The sequence below is a fragment of the Mytilus edulis genome, chromosome 12 (assembly GCF_963676685.1).
Source record: "Mytilus edulis chromosome 12, xbMytEdul2.2, whole genome shotgun sequence".
Classification (NCBI taxonomy): Eukaryota; Metazoa; Mollusca; class Bivalvia; order Mytilida; family Mytilidae; genus Mytilus; species Mytilus edulis.
The window spans coordinates 11,507,672-11,524,230 of record NC_092355.1 but is presented as its reverse complement, the minus strand read 5'-3'; the positions used below and the strand labels follow the sequence as shown (position 1 = coordinate 11,524,230).

Below are 16,559 nucleotides of genomic sequence, written 5' to 3'. Positions count from 1 at the left end.
TTATAGCCTGATCCATAAATGTAAAGCCTTTGAAAACCGCGTGCTTGAAGCGGTGTACACTTTGTTCGCACCTGTAAAGATTCCAATTGTTACCCCTCGAGCAACACTATACAACTTTTTCGTGGACATAGTTGTTCATTTAAAACATTGATTTACAGGTCTTATTATTCAGGGTTAAGGAAAAACCTTCAATTTAAGCCTTGGTAAAATTTCACATAGGCATCGCCATTTTACCGGAAGATATATGAATGTTATCTTTTATGTCATGGAATGATAAAGTTTTGCATATTGTTGGTAACCTTGAAATTTTTATTAAGGTAATATTGGGGAGAAGCTAAATCTTGTGTTGCTTTACTGACAAAACTTTTTAAAAAATATCACAAGCTTCCTTCGGATCAGTATGAAATCACAGCAAGATCTAAATATTCTGTGTGATAGTTTGTATGTCCTCTCTCTCTCCCTCTAAATTTAAACATAAGCGTTTGCATAACTCTGTATTTAGATTTCTTAGTTCACACCACCAAGTCGTCGCTTATCAAATACCAATACGATTTGTAAAATTCATTTACAATTCCGTCTTCCCCAAAAAATAAACAACAAGCTTTTAACAATTATTCTACAGGACTAAAATACATGTTGCACTGAAAAACAATGAAAATAATATAACATTATTTTTATTCGAGAAATTTCAAACAAAATAATTATGTCAGATCACTGTAAGTACTTGTATGTTTAAAAGTAAAGTAAATTCATATCTGTATATCAGTTACAATATTTATACAGTGAAATCTGTAAATCAATCTCATTCAGGACTGAAGTTCAAAATGCATTGAATGTGAATAGCATTCGAGGTTAACTGCCGCTACTGCATGGATTCCTATGTATGTTTTTAGTTGAACATGTTGAAAATACATACATGTATATTGATTGTTGTTAAACCACATTATTCAGTATCCTTACTATCTCGTGTGCAATAACAAATGATTGAACTATCTTTAAATTGCAATAAACTGACTGTATAATGCAAAAAAAACTATCACCGCTGATTTCCAATCAAAAGTTGTCCATGCAAGGGAAATAATCTGTATACACAAACTGGAGGGTTATTTATAAAAATTAATTTTGATATGAACACAGCTATCTAGATTTATTTATTGGACCTAATTATTTAATTAATATATTAAACTTAATAAAATAAAATACATTTTATGGCTGTATAAATTTCTTTTGTATTTTTTGAAACGAATGTAACTTTCAAACCCTTGTTTGTACCTCAAATATTTCATCGTATTCCCGAAAATTATAATATACAAAATCATGTATATTCATATAATATCTATCAAAAGCAATCAAAACCTTCTGAGACTTAACAAGTTAATATAAGGCCCTAATCGGAGTTCAGCCAAAGATTTTATTTTTACACACATCTAGGAACAATTATTTAGGGTAATTTGGAGTTATCTCCCATTGGTTTGCCATACCTAATATTTGTTTTCAGAACCTGTTGGGTTTAAAAAAAATTAACCATGTGCTCCAATTTTCAATCTTCTCAGAATAATTGTTTTTCAAGTAATATTAATGAAATACTTCTATTTTAATTGTTCTCATGACTTGATTTGGTTTCTAAAGGTTAACATGATACAATGTTTTCCATGTTATCAGATTTTTTTTCATGCAATGAAATAGTCCAAATAATTATGATGTTTGGCAAGGCTATTTTTTTCTGGGACGCCTTCCTACTTCGGAAGGAAGGCAACACAGAGAAAAATTAAAATAGCCTTGCCATACGTCATTATTAATTATTTGGACATCTATAAAATTGAAAAAAAAATATCTATATTTCCCGCTTCTGTAGTACGGTTAGGTACGTCACAGATTCCTTTCGGCTATTGTGTGACGGGTTGATCTGCGCATAAATTAGTCCCGCCTGCTGGGGAGTAATGATTTAAATACTGGGTTATAGTGCTGCAGTTCTGTAGATGGTTCCTGTCTACTGTGCACAGTGCCCACAAAGACTGGTCGGTCTTACTCATATGATAATGAACTATGACCGCATGTTTGTTTTTGCGGACTTGCTGGTCTATAATGTTCTTAGTAACAAAATTGTTATATGTTGTCGTTCTTATTTGTCGTTTGGGTCTGTGGAATGTTATTAGATCATCTGGTGGATTCTATGTCTTTCATAACTTTGTTTCCAGATTTTCATTACTTTTAAAGGTCAAAACATTTTTTTGGGGTCAAAAACATAGACCTGTACATGCAATTCATACATGTACAGCAACACTCAAAACATGATATAAAATTACACTTTATCATAAATATGATGTTAAGGCGTTTTAAATTATAGGACTTTGTAGATGTTTCAAAAACAGTTTTCAAATATATATGCTGTTAGGGCCCTACCTTTGATGAGAAATATTTGGTTGATTATATTGGGTTTGACTGGAGCTAGCCCCCTTAGTTGGATCAGTCAGCCCCCACCCCCTCCCCCCCTTATGAAAAGTTCTGGATCCGCCACTGGGACACATTCTGTCATTCAGTTGCATACAGTCTGACATCCAGGCTGGTGGAGAAACGAAAAACAAAACAACATTTTCAAGGTGGTCGGTTTTTTTTACGACGAGGAATAAACTCCATGCAGCAACCCAAAAATTTATCTTTACAAATTAAAAATCTACCTCTCTGATGGATAGTCATGTCATTGGCAATCATACAAATGTACCATATAGTGCTATATAATGTATCTTTTTATTTTTTAATATGTTGCATTTATCATGTTGATATAGAATAGATATAAAGGAATTAAACGAAAACAAGTACATGATGTTTTAACATATTTATTATACAACATCAATTCTCAAATTACAATAATTTTGCTGAGAATTGATACGGGTACATAGAAACAAAATTCTAACCCCCCCCCCCTTTCCCATGGAAAAAAGAAAAGTCTGAACAATAAACCATGTTTTTTTACCAGAATAACTTGTGCATTTTATATAAACATTGTTAGTTTGATAGTATGCACCTTTAGTCCAATACCCATAACTATTAAAACCTTATCTAGATTAGTATGTTTTGACAAATATTGTTTATAGACACATAAGAAAAATGTATAATATGCAGAATATGTGTCTTTAAATTTTAGTTGGAAAAACATATGGCCCGTTACCATAGTTACGCAATAAACACGCAAAAGTACAGCCGCAAATTATAGTTCTACTGCTGTATCGCTAGACTGTTCTTATTTTTTCATTCCATTGCTATCCACGAGGAGAATAGACAAAATTTAATTTCCGTCGTTTTTTTTGACTGACAATTTGACTTATTACCATATTACAGCATCTTTTCTAAACAATCAAAAGATGGAAAAAGTGAAATTTACTCATATTTTTTTTTGAAAGGACGATTACGGCTTTTTTTTTTTAAAGTAAACTCAACACACTTGTCACCTTGGACTGTTTATGAGGAAATCAACGGTCGAAATTTCCCTCAAACTGAAATGTTGTTCATTCTTATATATTATTTTGACGGATTTAACTCTGTCATATTTTTTTAAATTAAAAAAAAATCTAGGAAAAAAAATTCCAAAATCTTATATTGATAGACTCATATCAACTTTATTATGATCGTTGGTTAAATATTAATGAATTTTTCAAAGTTTTTATTTGAATCATCTTCATTTTACTATGTGACAAAGCAAAAATCAATTTTCATATTAGTTAACAACACATGGAAAAGGTTCTATAGATTTAATATTATAGTAAAACAAATCAGACTCTAAATATATATGTTAATTATTATAATATATTGGAATTGATATAAAACCAATGATACACAGGAGTATGAAGCTTTTTGATAAATGTTTAACTCAATAAAAGTTTGTAAACGGTGAAAGTTCTAAAGAACCGTTATACATTGTTATAGCTGATGAGGATCAGATGATTCACTTACACTACTGTTCATTCTAAAAGTCAGATTAAATAAACATTTGATTCCCCTCGTAAAAACTACGTAGTAAAACAAAGATCGTATGTAATTAACTTGGTACAAGCACACTTCGCGATGAGGATAAAACTGTTTGTATTCGACAATACCTCCCAAAACTATAAGTACATGATTGTATAGATCACATTTACAAGTATCACAAAAGCTCTAAAAATTTCGCAGTCGACTGTTTGTCAAAGTGTTGTACGCATTTGATGCGGGATTTAATATTTGTTATAGTAAAAAAAACAATACCGCTATAGCACAATTATAACCGATCTCAGCTAAATAGATCGTAACAACTCGCATCCATCTTCATTTATGAAATAACATCGAAAACCGAAACCGACTTTCCCCAATCTTTGACAACATATAATTTATCATAGTTTTTGTTGAAGCATAATGCAACTGGTTGATTGATATAATGTCGACTGTCCAGTGGTATATCTAAAACCTTCCCATCCTGTGTCAGTCTATGTATGTTGTTCGAACCCTGTCCACTGACGTAGATGTGACCATTATTATCAGAGCATATGTCAGTGGGTGTAACCATAGTGTCAATTTTGACAGTACGCTCATCCGATAAATCGGTCCCGTTGTATTTTGAAACCTTTATGTAGTTCTGGCCACCTATACATGAAAAAATAAGTTCGACATCTACTGCATGGAACTTTATGACACGAGGATCAATTATTTTCCCAGATGAACGAATGTAATCATTTTTGTTTGTGAGGTTTCTGAAATAAAAGTGATAAAAAATGTAAATAAAACTTTGATACGAATACAGAATTGTAATGTTTAAAGTTTCAAATTTCAAATCAATCTGTTTTGCAATGTTTTGATTCATTTGCAAACCTTACTAGGTTGTCCTAAAATATGTTTTATAAATTTTAACTTACAATGATTTTTCACTATCTACTTCACAGCTACAGTGATTTAATACTAAATATACTTTAAAGATGTATAACTGGTATTAGCCAGTCCTTGTTCAGTGGAAAGCGATAGTATAGTGAGTGTTCTTTGTATTGACATGAAATATCAAATCTGTATTATTTTTTCTATACATTTACTATTTGAAATATGTTGAGTCATTCGAAGTACAAAGGTTTTTCTGTCTTTAAGTAAAGACTTGGCTTTTTTTGAGACCACTTATGAAATTTGTATTTTAAATGCTCTTCAACTTAGTACTTGATATGTCCTTTCAATTGTATCAATTTAAGTGTTACTTTAAGTCATATGAAGACAAAAGGCGCGTACCTATTGGTGAATTTTAATAAATCAAGTCAGAAATATGACAGCTATTTTCAACTTGTTTTGTTGATTGATCACCTTTGTTTTGTCAAGCTTTTAGTTTCGTTTTTCTTTCTTTTTAAACTTTTTACTGCTTGTTGACGTTTTGAACCTGGGGGTATTACAAGGCCAGCCCTTTGTCAGGACGTACAAAAATACAACAACAAAAACTGAGCAGAAACCAAACCACATTTGGAGGTAAAATATCTCATTAATATCAAATATCAAATTTTCATAATAACTTACATGCAAAAGAACACTAACACATAGATTATACCACGATAGTGGTTTGCAAATATGACATCTCCATTACTAAATCAACTCATACAAGGTAATGATTTGAAAGCAATAATAATAGATATGCTTGCAGTGTAAGACTGTGCGAATATTTACCATGATCGAGGCTTCGAATGTACAAATTCAGCAAATTGTGTGTGGTGTTATATATGATTTATTTCAAACCCGCTATGTATGATTGCTTTTTAAGGAGAGTCCGTACTAAGGGTAGCATTTCGTAAATAAAAAAGTTATGGCTTTAATTTGATCAGTAATGAAAGAGTTATAGTAAAGTAAAGTGAACCAGTGCATGCATTGTGATAGCCGCAGAACCGTAGCTCATAGGTCCTTATAGTTTTTTTTTGTGATCCGCTAATAGTAAAAAAATAACAAAAGGACCTAAGATATGTAAGAGCTACGGTTCCGCAGCTAGGACATTTTAATACGTTTCATTATTCAGACCGGGTATATTTTTATTACATTACTGTCTTTAATTATTATAAATTTACCAAATTTGAAAAAAAGCTATAGCTTTATAACATGTACTTGGACCTATACTTTCAAACATGCTTGAAGAACAGGCCGATATAAATAAACTTCACTTATTTGAACTTTAAAACTTCCGTCTTTCCATATTATGTTTATATTAATATCAAAATAATTGACCAATAACTAGAATAATCCCGAATAGAAAAACAATGATATACCTTATACGAGGTTTTGTTTCAAAAGAATATATTTAGATATAAAATGACGACTTACATGACATAGTCATTAACTGGATATGCGTATAAGGATGTCAACGCATTCACACCAAGATAACATGGAAATTTCGTCGCAATGTCCCGTCCAGAATTCGGAACTGCTGAAGCACAAATGACGGACATACAAAGATCGTCGCTTGATGCTTTATGTAGTACAACCATTCGGTCCGGATCTATTCGAAGTACAGATCTGGTGTTCGGTTGAGTAATATATCCTATATTTTGACTTGTAATAGCAACATCGAATGGCTCACTTTCTACGCTAAGCTTATTTAGGTATTTTCCTAGAGGATCAAGTAAAAACAGAGTCTTTTTATCATAGTCACATAATAAAATGTTCCCCGTTGTTGTCGATGCTATTGCAGTAATCCGTCCAAAATCATGTGGGAATCTGGTTATATAAGCGAATCCATGTCTTACATTGCCTGGGACTGCCAATACCTGCGCCATTCCTAACATATTTGGAAAGAAGCATTATTGGTTACACAGAGTGATTGTGTCATAAAACGATATATTCAGGGTCATTAAATATGTATGGGACAAGAGCAAGACAGGCTTGAAGTCTAAAAGAAATTACTGGCACGCATATATTATAATTGCTCACTAGCACATGGTGTAATGAATTCATCCTACAGATTATCTAATAAAGAAAATTAGGACGTAGATATTAGGACAATAATATACAATTGTCTTTCGTTTAATAATTTTCACTAATAGTAAAAGAATGCAGTTATAAGAAATTTGCTTTTGTCTAAAATCTTGAACATTATAATTATGTATGTTTACAAGGTGTGTAAATATGATGAAAACAACTTGCTTATTTTTCTATAAAAACACATCTCTGGTACTAACATTTGTTTAATAAGCTACACCTACTACTCAAGAATTTTTGTTAAAACAATATCCGAGATTTCTTTTAAAGGATCGACATGCTTTAGTCGATTATTAAACGAAGAGTTCCAAATGGCGAAGTTGAAATCATCCCTTCGTAAATTTCACCGACGCCGTCACGAGTTGGTATTACGTAGTATTCGTTTCACAGATTATATCGAATATGTTCCTAATTATGACTCAACTACAATCCCATTCTCTTTTCACGAATATTACCTTTCGAATTGTTACTATTTACGAGGTTTGTAATAACATGATCAACATGACGGGTGTCACATGTGGGAAGGATCTGCTTACCCTTCTGGAGCAACTGAGATCATTCACAGTTTTTGGTGGGTTCATGTTGCTTAGCCTTTAGTTTGCTATGTTGTGTCTTGTGTAATATTATTTGTTTGTTTGTCTTTTTCTCTCATTTAAATAGTTGTCTTATTGGCACCAATCTCATTTAATATGTTTGCAACATTTTTCACAACCACATGTCCTATACAAAATTTTACTCACTACGTTTCACAGCAAACTGTAAGTTTAATATGTGTTATTAAGAGACAGTGTCAGTAACTATCAAGTATTGTCCATATTATGACCGGAAAGTGAAAAAAAAATATTTCCTTTTGATGTTTTGATATATGGTAGCATACATGATTTGTAATTCATATACATGTTACTGAAGTTGTATATCCACTGTTTCCATGGTAACGGATAAACCATTTTGTTGAAAAATGTGAATTGTTACAGTATTGTGTTTTATTTTGATATAGATCACAAATAAAAAAAATATTGCTCAGGCTGATTGTATGTGACATTTTCAAGTGTTCATAGTGATTAATAGCCCAAAAATATGTGTTAATTTGTTGTTTGTTAGATAAAAATGGTCCTTTTTGATTCGAAATCAGAATTTTTCTTGACTTCTGTGAAATGATAAAACTCAAAAACGCAACACAGTTGTGGAAATATTCGATATGTACTCCAAAATGAATAATTTGGACTAATAAGTTCAAAAATAAAAATTGGTAGCCAGCAACTAGAAAAGACAAAATTGCTTCAGAACATAGTACTAAAAGTGCTTGTATTGAAGATGATTATCTCCCCTGATTGAACTCTTCGCCTAGAGATAAACTAAATGCACAGGAAGTTGACAAGATTGTCATTGTCAACAAGCAGACAAGCAGACGGTTTTGTTTTTCACACTCTGAAGCAATGATAATGTGGAACAGGAGGAGGAATCATTATTAAACATGACAGAAAACAATGCCTGTAAGTTTCTTTAAAATTCATATTTACATTAAAATTCTGTATAACATGTATACTATAACATGGTATTGGTAATAAAAACGTTTCTCAAAAGATAGTTCTAAACTAATGACTGACTTTGTCTTTGAATATAATCATGATGTCATAATGAAGGTGATAACTGTTCCTTCAGTGTAAACAGGGGAGGATCCAACCATTTAAAAAAGGGGGGCCCAACCCAGAGTAAAAGGGGTGTCCAACTATATGCTCCCATTCAAATGCATTCACCATTGGTTGTCATAAAAAAAAAGAGGGTTCCAAACCCCTGACCCCCCTGTACACCTTATCGCTATTCCCGGCTGACCCGTCCGCTTGAACTTTTGACGTCAACAACAATCACTTTTCCATTGTGGCGTCAGACATTTTGTTTTATGACGTCAAAATTTTACGGGAACCTGTGTGATTTCCAGCAATGGCGGACAAATAGCGATAAGGTGTATTGATCTGCCAATGGTAAGTTTTAGATAATATGTCAGATTATGGATGTTAGTAAACTTTGGGGGGGGGGGTGATTTTGAAATCTCAAACAACAAACAAATATATTTTGTAAATTTATCATTCATAATTCAATTCAATTCAATATTTTATTGGAAAGAGCACAATAATGAGATTTTTCATAAGAATCCTGACTCAAACTTTTTCTTTTAATATATATGTTATTTAAAGATGCCCACCCTATTTTTTTAAACGCAATATTTTTTTTATCATGTCTATGACCTATAATGGTTTACTTTACATTGACCTATAATGGTTTACTTTACATTGACCTATAATGGATTACTTTTTCAAATTGTTATATATAATATTTGGATGGAGAGCGGTCTCATTGGCACTCACACCATATCTTCCTATACCTATGAACATGATAAAATAAAAGGGCTTAAAAATAACAACCAGGTTTATCATTTTTGCATGCACATATGTTTATAATATAATATGAGACACATGCTGAGACTAAAGACTTCATGCTTGTTATAAATTTTTGGTCTATAATGTAAATAATAGAAAAAAGCCAGGTCAAGGAGGACATCAACCCAATAACTCAATTAGGCAAAAACATTTAGAGGTTGACTTGTCCAAATAATGATGACGTCTGGCAAGGCTATTTTTTTTTTCTGGGACGCCTTCCTACTCCCAGAAAAAATTTAAAAAAGCCTTGCCAGACGTCATAACTATTTGGACTAGAGGTTCACATACATGTTTAAACAATGGTTATTTTTTTACACTGTGCCTATGATGGTGATTATGTTTTCTGGTCTGTATGTATGTCTGTTTGTAAGCCTGTACATATGTTAGATGCTCTGTTCCATATCAGGTTGAAGATTATTAGTTAAAGGTAAATTTACCCCCAAGTTGTGCATGTTGACTTGTAGTACAGTACACATGATCATTATAGTGTGAAATATTTAAATTTATTTAAGAATTGAATGCTTCTTTTTGTAACTTCATTAGGGTGTAAAAGTGTTGACCGAAGTACATTTTGTATGAAGTGTGTAAGCTCTTCATTCCAAAAATTTGGGCACAGTCAAAGCTTTTACAACCCTATAAGTTACAAAAAGAAGCATTCAATTCTTATAATTACTTTTTTAAGCTAGGATAAAGAAACCACAAGTCATATCATTTTTTTTTTTATTTAATTCACCTGTGGACTTTATTGTGGGACCTTGTGTTATTATGACTGATATATATGCTTTATTGTGTAATGCAATTGCTTGAGGAATAACATGTGGTGTGCAGTTAGCCAATCAGAATAATAATGAAACATGCATTACCAAAAATGCCCTAATTTCATTGTTATTGAAAGTATATAGTTCATGCCATTCTATTTTTATGCAAATTATCTAATTTGTCCATAGCTTACTGTTTAAAATACAAATATTATTATTATTCAATAGATCAAGAGGAAAAAGATACAAAAGGGAAATTCAAACTCATAAGTTGAAAATAAACCATGGCTAAAAAAGAAAAAGACAAACATAAGTACATAAAAAACAACATAGAAAACTAAAGACTGAGCAACACAAACCCCACTAAATTTTGATGTGAAACTAGGTGCTCCAGAAGGGTAAGCAGATCCTGGTCCACATTTGCAGCAGTCGTGTTGCTTATATGAGTTCAAACTAGTTGATAAGTTACCTATTCTAATCATGAAGGGAAAACAATCTTAAATTGTTTCATCTATATGATCTAGGTAGCAATTATAAATGTGATTATAATTGCCAATAAGACCAGCTTGTACAAATAACATAGAGTATAATTAATCAAATGAAAGTCACTTGATATTGTCTTCAACAATGAGCAAAACACAATCATTTGACAATACTGTATTATAATATAGTAAAGTCTGCTATAAAAGTTTGCTAAAAGGTGTAAAACAAATTATTATTAACCATTGTTAACTAAACTTCTCTTAAATACATTCACATTATGATATTCATACATGTATTTGTATTTACAGGCGAGTCACAATTTGTTTGCAGTTTTGTTAATTCAACAGTACAGCAGTGTGGCTTAATTGAATATAAATAGACCTGGCCAAGTCGAATTCTTCCCCTAACATGTTGTAAAGATTCCGTGGACTCGCATCTTTACAAATATTCAATAAGTCGTAGGAGTATTGACAGTGAAAGTTCATTATTGAAGATAAGAGCTGGTCTTTTTGAGGAAGATGATGATACTCTAACTATATGCCCGAAACACAGGTACCTAGGCTACTTTTATTATAAGAATAAGAATAACTTTCCAGAACTTAAGCCCTTGTCTATCCAAATTATGATTAATTTTCTAAAGTTGTAACTGCTGAAAATGTCAATTACCACATTCCTGATAGGATTTGTGCAATGACCCCATGTATATGAGAAAAAAAAATTGAGGTGTGCTATAAAGATTAGGGTAACTAGATCATTGTATTTATTTGAGTCTAAAAAATAAGTTGTTTTTAGAAGAAAAAAAGTCAATCCACCCTCAAATGAACAATCTGTACTGAAGTAATAACAACATTTTTTCTGACTCGATATCCTGGCTGTTTTTGTTGTGATTTTTACATAGAATTTATTGTTCTAGTAAGTTATTACCTTTTATTTTTTCAATTTTTAAAGGTTTGCTCTTGGCGTTGGTTGGAGACCAAGTACACTATGTTCCATAGGATGGAAATGTACAAACAGTAAGAGCAACTTGAAAGGCACTATCACAAAGGAGCAGTCTATTTTTCTCATGAAATATCATCATGTTCTACTTGGAATTGGATCAGGTTTGTGCATGCTTACATGTATTTTGTTGCTGTTCCAAACGCCAGCTCATATATATGAATCAAATGTCCATGTGAGCTAGTACCAATAACTTGGTAGTCTGCATGTGACTCTTTGAACAAAAAATCTGATGTACATGTCATTTTGATCCTGATACAGACATACATTTGGTTATCAGAAATTGTGTCACTGAATACAATAAGCTACCCCAGCTAAATTAGACAGACCCCCAATAACAAATGTAAACACATACATCTAGACTAGAGGTAAACATACAATCTTCACCAAATTACACATTTCAACAATATGTCAGACATCATCCCAAGTCTATAAAAGTTGTACAAAAAAAAATCTCCACAGGAAAATTTTTTAAGAACATAAAAGAATAAACATGCAAAAACTACTAACGATGTACCTAACTTGGGACATGCATATAAAAAAAAATGAACCACCCGTTTTGTACTATCATTTATAAGCAAATTAGCCCAAGGAGCCAGGAGAAGTGAATCAGCCATATGATCATTCTTATTTTTTAAATGAAAATGAATGTCTTGAAATATGCTTTCTTGCTACAATTAAATTTTCAATTTCAATTTTACAGGGGTGTGTTCAAGATGCAGAAAAGAACTTGTTCAAAGAATGGCAGACAAGGAAAACAGAGTTGAACCAAATGTAAGTCAAAACAAGGATATGAAAATTTTCTTACCAGTATGTTCTATTTCTATCAAAAAAAATAATTTAACGTTCTGTGCTCTTTTGCTTTAAATCAGTTCCTGTTAAGTCATTATTGCTTTTTAAGTAGAATTATCACCCAAAAAATATTGGCCTACTTTTGATTATTGGAAGCAACATAGATCTGTTTATCTGGAGTAATAGATTGATATCCAGGTTGCATTGGTAACTATGCCACCTATATTAGATTTGTACGTCTGCTCCTTCATATAATTTCCTACTAGATACGTGTGATAATGGAACATGTTTCAATTGTTTGACACAATGGGATACTGACTGAAGCACATTAAAATTTCTATACTGACAGGTTCATTTAACTCATTATTGCAATAGGGCTTAAGATAAAACCTTTACAGCTGATTTCCTAATGCTTGCAAAGTAAAACTTTGGTTGGCTTGCTTGCTTTGTTTGTATAATTGTTTATACAAGATTTTTAGACAAGATTGACATCTTATAACAATAAATTTATAGGCAAAGTTTAACCTGTAAATATCATATTCTAATATGATTGTACAATATACAAACAAAGCAAGCGAGCTAACCAAAGTTTTGCTCTACTTGTATTAGGAAAATAGCTTTAATTTATAATTCAGCTGATAGCTAATATTTATTAAAGTATTGAAATTTATATTTACTTAAGATTTGAATTTCATTTGTTGATTTAGTTCAGAGCAGGATTCATAATAATATCCACTAACATCTTCTCGTCTAGATATGCATGTAATATTTTCCCATGGACTTTGAACATTAAATGGACAATGATTCATCTACCCACCCCTTATTATATACTAGTATTTACAATTATTATAATAGTTAAACCATTTTGTAAGACATTTCAGTCAATGACCTTCTTTGGTTTCTCTATTATCCTTCTATGTCACCTACATAGACATATGGCATAAAACTCTTAATATTGATGAGGATTTTTTTTTGTACAAGTACATTAGGAATGAGTTACAACATGTACAGGGGCAATACTTAAACAAGTAACAATTAAAATAACCTATACAAGTTATGTTGAAAACGAGGCTATTTCAAATATTACTTATACCAGTAACTTTTCTGAATATTATTTATATAGTTGTCCAAAAATACAGATTTTACTACCTTTAACTAATTTTCACAGTCTTCTGGTTATTTTTCCCATGAAATATAAAATCTAATTCTTCTGAAACACTAATTAACTTTCTCACGCACTTATCTTTCATACCGACGCTTCTTGGTCAAAGATTGGTCTCTTGGGACTATTAAATAATCATTTTCCTCCAAAATCTTGAAGTTAGACTGAATTAAATAGATAGATACTTGTGAATTAATAAAGACTTAAAGTTATTTATAATTTGTAACCAAAATCAATTACATATGTTCCTTAGATAAGTGTAATTACTATTTTTTTCAAAAATGTATAAAATAACTTATTCAAGTAATATTTTTGTCATTATTTTTAAAGTAACCCTTTATCTCTTTACACCTCTCAAATCTGACAAATTCTTTATTTCATGATATACAATGATGTAAAAATTCATGAAAACTACATTAAGTCTATGTTTCTATAGAAAATTAAAATAACTCTATTAAGTAATTTTATTATTTTTAAAAACAAAAGTTACTTAAATAAGTAACTTAAAAAAATGACTTGTTTAAGTAACGCCCCTGACTGATGATGTACAATGCATTATATGGCTCATATTATTCCATGCACACTTGAATATGAACCAACATATTGATATAAGTCAATGGCGTTAACATTATTTGGACTACTTAATATGTGGTTGAAGGTTTGCACACTATAATAAAGCAATTCGGATCTTTTAAATGGACCTCGGTATAATTATATCAAGTTTTTTTTTCAGCAGGGGACATAATAAGCATGAGAAGACATGTTGTTGTCATTTTGTTTTAAAACGCAATTTGATGTAATATAGAATACTTATATAGTTCCCTATTGTATTCATTGTCACAAAGTCGATTTTGTATTCAAGAGCAAAAAACTGTTGATGGTGTGACTCAAACATGTTGTGATTTTATATATTATGTATAATGACACAATAAACTTACTTGTTTGTCGAGATACGTAGTGTGTAATTACTTCCTCCTCAAGTTTATCTTTATTTCAAAATATATGGAAGACTATTTTAACAAATATAAAGTATATCGTTGTGACTGCACAAGCGATTATCTTATTATATTCGACGTATTTCTTCTCTTAAATTAAATACATTTTGGTTTTACGCCGTTAACTTCATCATACTACATAAACAGTACTAATATTTCTGCACCAGATGCGCATTCTGACAATACATGTCTCTACAGTGATACTCCATTATAACCCAAAATAATTGATTTGAATATTTTATCAATTTTAACAAATTCTTTGTGAAAACGGAAGGCTTTAATTACTGTATACTCAATTCACATTTCGATGATGACTGCATATACATGTATGTGCTGATCCGAAACTGCTAGCATTTCCAAGTTATCTTTACAGTTTTAACGTTACATTAATCATGTTATTTGTAACTCTGTATTTTGAGATTTTCCTTAAGTTTGTCTAACTTCTTTTTGAAAGATAAAACATGTGTTCAAATACTTTAATCACGTGTTTACTCTGAGCTTATTAAACGGAACAATGAAAAAGCAAGACCATCTCTGTTTGTAGTGCTTAGTATTATATAACTATTTGCAGCAGTTTTTTGTTCAATCATGTGATGCCTATAGCTATTTATAATCAGAAGTACCTCAAAACTGGAGAAAAAAACGCAACGTGTTTCGTCTTAAAATATCTTATTGGTAAGAAATTAACCCTGACTTTTTGTTATAGGTAAGAAACGTTGCACAATTGATTAAATATTACATATAACATAAAAATAAAATTGAGAAAGGAAATGGGGAATGTGTCAAAGCAACAACAACCCGACCATAGAGCAGACAACAGACGAAGGCCACCAATGTGTCGTTAATGTAGCGAATATTCCCGCACCCGTAGGTGTCCTTCAGCCGGCCCCTAAAAATATGTATACTAGTACAGTGATAATGGACGTCATACTAAACTCCGAATTATACGCAAGAAACTAAAATTGAATATCATACAAGACTAACAAAGGCCAGAGGCTCCTGACTTGGGACAGGCGCAAAATTGCGACGGGGTTTAACATGTTTATGAGATCTCAACCCTCCCCCTATACCTCTAGCCAATGTAGAAAAGTAAACGCATAATAATACGCACATTAAAATTCAGTTCAAGAGAAGTCCGAGTCCGATGTCAAAAGATGTAACAAACATAAATGACAATAATACATAAATAACAACATACTACTAGCAGTTAACTGACATGCCAGCTCAAGACCTCAATTAAACTGATTGAAAGATTATGTCTTCATCATATGAATATCAGGCACAATCCCTACCGTTAGGGATTTAGTATCATACTTTCATAAAATATATGAGAAGAACATAACCCGTGTCATGCCAATAACTCTTTTTAAAAAAGAATAAATATGTTTAGTTTCGATGCAAAGACCCTATAAGTAAATCAATATTAAAGCCAAAACATGCAATCTTTAATGACCTGACAACAGTATCGTAACTATATTTCTTCTTAATAAGTCTGTTTAAAGGTTTTGTAAGCTTTTGAGGTGAACACTGGTAGTTATGTGCTTTGTAAAGAATATTACCATAAAAGATTGGATGTGAAATACCTGAACGTATAAGATGTCTGCATGTTGAGTTATATTTACGAATTATTTCCTTATACCGGTGATAAAATTTAGTAAATGTGTTTTGACCAGTTTGTGATATCGAAAACCCTGGCGTAATAATTTTTTCAGTAATACACAAATTTCTCTCGCTAAAATCTAATACGTTGTTATATACACGAGCGAATCGTACAATGATATAGATATCAAGATCGAGGAAAGGGCAGTGGTCATTGTTAATATAAGTTTTATATAAAGTAAGTTCAACAGGATAAATTTCTTTAGTATACATACTGAAGTCGTCATTATTGAGAGCAAATATATCATCCAAATATCTAAAAGTATTGTTAAATTTTTGTATTAAATGTTGTTTCTATTGGTCTTTGCTA

The 16,559-nt window shown here is 31.4% G+C and overlaps 2 long non-coding RNA genes across 2 annotated transcripts; one reads left to right on the top strand and one right to left on the bottom strand.

Annotated features, from left to right (window-relative positions):
- Positions 1-3,734: 3,734 nt before the first annotated feature.
- LOC139497123 (uncharacterized) lies at positions 3,735-14,581 on the bottom strand. The gene is made up of 3 exons (XR_011657686.1): positions 14,534-14,581; positions 6,313-6,766; positions 3,735-4,721 (listed from the first exon to the last, which is right to left on the bottom strand). It is a non-coding gene; the product is annotated as an uncharacterized lncRNA (long non-coding RNA).
- On the top strand, positions 8,272-12,429 carry LOC139497122 (uncharacterized). The gene is made up of 4 exons (XR_011657685.1): positions 8,272-8,459; positions 10,954-11,197; positions 11,594-11,745; positions 12,345-12,429. It is a non-coding gene; the product is annotated as an uncharacterized lncRNA (long non-coding RNA).
- Positions 14,582-16,559: the final 1,978 nt, after the last annotated feature.